This window comes from Somniosus microcephalus, unplaced genomic scaffold (assembly GCF_052327205.1).
Source record: "Somniosus microcephalus isolate GS21.2 unplaced genomic scaffold, FLI_Smic_1.0 unresolved_chr5, whole genome shotgun sequence".
Lineage (NCBI taxonomy): Eukaryota > Metazoa > Chordata > Chondrichthyes > Squaliformes > Somniosidae > Somniosus > Somniosus microcephalus.
The window spans coordinates 19857505-19864040 of record NW_028225183.1 but is presented as its reverse complement, the minus strand read 5'-3'; the positions used below and the strand labels follow the sequence as shown (position 1 = coordinate 19864040).

At 51.8% G+C, this 6536-nt stretch overlaps 1 non-coding gene across 1 annotated transcript; it reads right to left on the bottom strand.

Moving 5' to 3' along the window:
* Positions 1 to 3048: 3048 nt before the first annotated feature.
* On the bottom strand, positions 3049 to 3212 carry LOC147087645 (U1 spliceosomal RNA). The gene has a single exon (XR_015075545.1). It is a non-coding gene; the product is annotated as a U1 spliceosomal RNA (small nuclear RNA).
* Between the last annotated feature and the right edge of the window lie 3324 nt (positions 3213 to 6536).

Genomic DNA, 6536 nt, shown 5'->3' with positions numbered 1-6536 from the left:
AGCCGGTCATGCATATTTGCATATTGCCCTTAAAAGGAAACGAACGCTCCCTCATTAACTTTTCTTCAGGCCACAGAAAGTTTTTTGGAAATAAATCTCTCCTTTTATTTATTGCATCAGAAATAAATGTTCGTCATAGCTTCATACGAACAGTAATTCAAAATCTGATTTGTTTGAAAAAGCAATTTTCAAGTTTTGCCAATAAAGACCGATAGAGACATAGTGAGGTTTTGGCCCATCAAATCTTCATCACTTGTCACATTCACTCACTGTGGTTGAAATAATTCACCAGTAAACCTACCTTCTATTGCTTAGGCGGATTTCAAATTTTGCTTCTTATAATAGTCCTGTGAAGTGTCTTGGGACGTTTTTACTACGTTAAAGGCGCTATATAAATACAAGTTGTTATTGCTGTTTGCAATCTTTCTCACTCATTTCAGTAGGATCATTCAGTATAATAATAGTAATAAAATGATATAAGGAAAAGCCACATTAAGAGCTTAGAGAAGGAGGTGGAAAATAAATGTTCCTTAATTTTGTTATATGTAAGGGAGGCACCGGAAATATTGAAGTATTCGAGCCAACAGTGCAGCAATCCTGACTTCCTCCAGCATGGTCAGTGCTTCCAGTAAGGATTCTCCTGATCCGTTTCAGTCCTGCCTTTAATCAAAATGATGTTCTGTAGCAGGGAATATCACCAGGACCAGCTAAGAACCGTGGCATTTTCCTTTGCAAGCAACATGACAGGTCTATCCGATGATGAGAGATGGGTCTATACTCTCGGGAGTTTAGAAGAATGAGAGGTGATCTCATCGAACCATACAAGATTCTGAAAGGGATTGAAAAGGTAGATGCTGAGAGGTTGTTTCCTTTGGCTGGAGTGTCTAGAACTAGGGGGCATACTCTCAGGATAAGGGGTAGTCCATTTAAGACCGAGATGAGGAGGAAAGTCTTCACTCAGAGGGTCGGCATCTTTGGAATTCTCTGCCCCAGCGGGCTGTGAATGCTGAGTGTTTGAGTATATTCAAGGCTGTGATCAATAGATTTTTATGGTTCAAGAGGCCGCATGGTTCTAACCACACACATTCATCAATAAATAAACAAGTAAAAGGAAAGGGTTACTTCTCCACAAACCCTGCTGCCCGTATCGTAACTCGCACCAAGTCTCGTTCACCCATCACCCCCTGTGCTCGATGACCTGCTTTGGGTCACGGTCCAGTAAAGCCTCGACTTTAAAATTCGCTTGTTTTCCAATCTCTCCACGGGCTCGCCCCTCTCTTTCACTGCAAGCTCCAAGCAATGCACACCACAACCAATACGAACTTCAAGGCCACGCGTAAACGCAGTATGCTGCAGATCTCGTGCATCCAGTGAGCTGGCTTTTAAATAGAAAAAATATGCACGTGCAGAACTTTGAATAGGCCGCACAGCCCGCTGATGGGGCCGGGTGGGACAAAAGACAAATTAGAGGGACCACTGCCTACAACTCTCCGAGATCATATAATAGAATGGTTGCAGCACAGAAGGAGCCCATTCGTCCTGTCGTGCCCGTGCCATCTCTCTGAAAGTGCAGTTCTGCCAGTCCCACTGCCCCATCCTCTCCCCATAGCCCTGTATTTTTTTTCCTTTCAGGTCCATATACAATTCCCTTTTGAAAGCCGCATTTGAAACTGCCTCCAGCACACTTTCAGGCAGTAAAATCCAGATGCAGTCCACACACTACGTAAATATTTTTTCCTCATGTTTCCTTTGAACTCTGCGCTCCTGCTATTCGGGCCTCTTGCGTATTCCTATTCTATTTGCTCCACCGTTGACGGGCGTGCTTTCAGCTGCCTAGGACCTAAACTCTGGAATTCCCTCATGAAACTGCACCACGTCTCTCTGTCTCCTGCATTAAGACGCTCATTAAAGCCTACCTTTTCGACCAAGCTTTTGGTCATCTGTCCTAATATCTCAAATGCAAAAGCAAAATACTGTGGATGCTGGAAGTCTGAAATAAAAACCGAAAATGCTGCAAATACTCAGCAAGTCAGGCAGCATCTGTGGAGAGTGTAACAGAGTTGTTGGAGAGAGGGCAGAGCGTTACAAAGGTGGGCATTCTTAGAAGAGAAGTGGCAGTGAATTAATCACTGTTACAGTTCAGACGAAGGGTCATCGACCTGAAAAGTTAACACTGTTAGTCTCTCTCCACAAATGCTGCCTGACCTGCTGAGTATTTCCAGCATTTTCGGTTTTTATGTCCTAATATCTACTTGTGCGGCAGGGTGTGAAAATGTGTTTGATAACGCTCCTGTGGACTGCCTTGGGACGTTTTACTACGTTAAACGTTCTATATAAATACAAGATAACAAGTCAATAAGGAGAAACTGTTTCCAGTGTCAGTTCCAGGGGACACATATTTAAGAAAATTTGCAAAACAGCCAGTAGGGTGATGCGCCTCCTCACCCTGCCTACCCCTCGAGGAGGCAAAAAAAAAGGTGATGCGGCAAATTGTTGTGAGTGCCTGGAATGCACTGCATGAAAGGGTGGTGCAAGCAAATTGAATAGTAATGTTGAAAAGATAATTTGGATATAATTTTAAGGCAAAATATTTGCAGTGATTTGATGAAAGAACAGAGGTGTATGATTAATTGGATAGCCCTTTGAAAGAGCCAGCAGAGGTACGATGGGCCGAATGAACTGGTTCTGTGCTGTATCCTTGTATCTGCAGTTAACAAGGTTAAACGTTTTGCCAAAGTGTAGAGTTGGCATGCAGCTTTGAAAGTCTGGTTGTACGTGTGGAATTGTAAGAGTGAATAATTTTTAAGTTTTTGTGCAAAATATTTAATTTCTTAGTTGTAAGAATGAATATAAATGTGAGCATAGAGAGGAAGTGAAATGTGAGCTTTGGGAATCGCTTATGAGTGGATCTGAATAGGCTGTGATTTGGAGAAAGCCCGTTTTGCATCGCAGTTCCCTCTGTCGGGAACAAAGAAAAGTTAGGATTTAAAGCAAAATAACAGTACATTTGAGAGGTTAGTTGAAAAATCTAACTTTAATTGTAAAGCCAGGGGAATAGCACAAACGCAGTCCCACACTACCACAAATTTTGCAGTCGAGTATCCCACATTTATAGACATCGCAGGCGTCAGCAGAAACAAAGTGCAATGGGCTAGCCTCGGCCTGGAAGAACCACCTTCATAATCATGGTTTTTCTGCTGCCAGGTAAATATGCTTTTCATTGGCACACATTGCCGCGCCACAACATTCACTGCCTTTTACCATCCCAACGACTCATTTTTATAATCAAAATTCCCCTTCATTCAGAAAGTGCTGCTGTTTTCTCATGTCAATTCTGCTAAAATATTGCAATATATTGTGGCGGCACGCCACCACTGGACACAATCCGCTCACGGTGGTATGGACAGTTTAAGCAGACGCCCCCAACCGGGGGCCCTTTCCTCCAGCAACTTGTTTCCCACAGGGACAGGCTGGCGGGAGCACTTCCTGTCCGGGGAGTATTTAAGTCAGGCACGGGCTCTTACAGTTCCTGTTTTGCCATGAGGCTGAAGTAAATAGCTGTTCTGATTTACTAGCTCTGGTCTCGACTCCCACGTTTGCAGCGGTATCACAACACTGGTGACCCCGACGCTCAGGACGAATCCAAAGCTAGCATGGCGGATACAAACGCAGTCACGGTTAAATTACCAGACTTTTGGGAAAACTTGGCCGAAGCCTGATTCGTTCAAGCCGAGTCCAGATTCCGGCTGAAAGGCATCACAAGCGACACCACGAAGTACGACTACCTCGTCTCCTCGCTCATGTACGCTACCATCCCCAAAGTTTGGGCAGCGCTGCAGGGCCCACCACAGACTGGCAAGTACGAACATCTGAAGGCTGCGCTCCTTAAAAAATTTCAAACGTCCTCTTACCAGCGCCACTGCCAACTCCTTGACCTCCCCGGTCTCGGTGATGCTTCACCATCAGACCTGCTTTCCCACATGCTGTCCCTCATGGACGACAAGCCCCCCGGCGCCCTCTTTTGCACGCTTTTCATTCGGCAGCTTCCTGCCAGCATCCGCCCGCTCATTATGGAGTCCGGCTCCACGGACCTGAATGACATAGCAGAAATGGCCGACCGGCTGCTCTCTGCACAGTCCACGCGCAACGTCACGCCCGACCTCGCGGCAATGACCACGCGGTCTCCCCGGCCCACCAGGCCCGCCCGCCCTACCACTCCGGGCCACTGTTACTACCACACCCGCTTTGGCACGAAGGCCCAATGCTGCACGCCACAGTGTACCTTCAATTCCCCCCCCGCACCGGCCCCCGCGATGGCCGTGGGGCAAAAGGGGCCTCTACTGTACGTCACTGACGACAGAACCAACCGCCGATTTCTGTGCGACACAGGGTCCCAGCACAGCATCACCCCCGCCTCCACCCTCGAAATCCAACGTGGCACACGAGGTATCATGCTGGCTGCTGCCAATGGCTCGGACATCTGCACATATGGCACCCGCATGGTCACGCTCGACCTCGCGGGCCGCCGCTACCGCTGGGAGTTCCTCACCACCGAGGTCCTCTGCCCACTCATCGGCGCTGACTTCCTACGCGCCCACGGCCTCCTTGTCGACATTCCGAGGCACTGCCTCGTCGACGCCAACACTATGGCCACCATCCCCGGCGCCTTTACCCCGGACCGTTCGGCCGGCCTGACGACCTGCTGCCTCGACAGGGCCGTGGACGACTACTCGGCACTCCTAGCCGAGTTTCCCGCCCTCACAAACCCGACCTTTTCGGCCAAAGCCGCCAAACACGGGGTGGAGCACTATATCCCCACCACCGGCCCTCCAGTTTCTGCCCATGCCCGCAGGCTCAACCCGGCCAAGCTGGAAATCACGCGGGCCGAGTTCACCACCATGGAACAACTCGGCATCATCCGCCGCTCCAGCAGCCCCTGGGCCTTGCCCCTCCACATCGCCCCGAAGCCCGGCGGAGGCTGGCGCCCTTGTGGGGACTACCGCTGCCTTAACGACGCCACCACCCCCGACCGATACCCGGTGCCTCACATCCAGGACTTCTCGGCCCGACTGGCTGGATGAACCGTCTTTTCCAAAGTCGACCTGCTGCGCGGTTACCACCAAGTCCCCGTACACCCCGCGGACATCCCCAAAACGGCCGTCATCACCCCATTCGGCCTGTGCGAGTTCCTGAGGATGCCCTTCGGCCTCAAGAATGCAGCCCAGGCTTTCCAGCGCCTTATGGACTCGGTCCTGCGGGACGTGAACTTCCTATTCGTCTATCAAGACGAAATTCTCGTGGCCAGCTCCTCCAAACAGGAACACCTCGAACACCTTCGCGTCCTGTTCGGGCGCCTAGCCCAACACGGGCTCATCCTCAGCCCGGCGAAGTGCCAATTCGGCCTAACCGAGATTGATTTTCTCGGTCACCACATCACCCCTGCTGGGGCCGTCCCCCTGCCCAACAAGGTGCAGGCCGTCCAGCAGTTCTCCCGCCCCACAACCATCAAGGGCCTCCAGGAGTTCCTCGGGATGGTAAACTTCTACAACAGGTTCATCCCCAGAGCTGCAGCCCTCATGAAGCCACTGTACAACTCCCTCCGAGGTAAAACTGGCAAGATGGCCATAGCCTGGACCACTGACACGTCAGCCGCCTTCGATGCCACCAAAAACGCGCTCGCCGACGCCACTCTGCTCGCGCACCCGAGGGCCGACGCCCGGGTCGCGCTCACCACCGACGCCTCCAACCACGCGGTCGGGGCCGTGTTCGAGCAGTGGGTTAATGGCGCGTGACAGCCACTTGCCTTCTACAGCCGCCAACTGCGCCCCCCAGAGGTCAAATACTCCACTTTCGACCGCGAGCTTCTCACGCTCCACCTGTCGGTCCGCCATTTCAGGTTCCTCCTGGAAGGCTGCCCCTTCACCGCATACGTGGACCACAAGCCACTCACATACGTGATGGCCAAGCACACCGAACCCTGTTCCACTCGGCAGCAACACCAGCTCGCGGCCATGTCCGAGTTTACCACGGACATCCAGCACGTCTCCGGTAGAGACAACATTGTCGCCGACTGCCTTTACCGTCCCGCCATCTGCGCGAATCACCTTGCGGTCGACTACGCGCAACTAGCAGCAGCCCAGCTCATGGACCCAGACCTCCTCTCGGCGACTACCAGCCTGCCAGGGCTACGCCTAGCCAAGGTCACACACGGGCCGAAGCCACGGCAGTTACTTGCGACGTCACACTCAACCAACCCAGGCCGGTCGTCCCTGAAACGTGGCGCCGCCGCGTCTTTGGCACGCTCCACGGGCTCTCCCACCCAGGTTCCTGCACGTCCATCAAACTCCTCTCCCAGCATTTCGTCTGGCGCGGCCTCAGCAGAGATGTTCGGACTTGGGCCACCTCCTGCCTCGCCTGCCAACGGGCTAAGGTACAACGGCATACAAAAGCACCCCTGGGAAACTTCGAGGTACCCAGCCGCCGCTTCGACCACTTACACATCGACATCGTCGGGCCCCTGCCGCCATCGCAAGGCC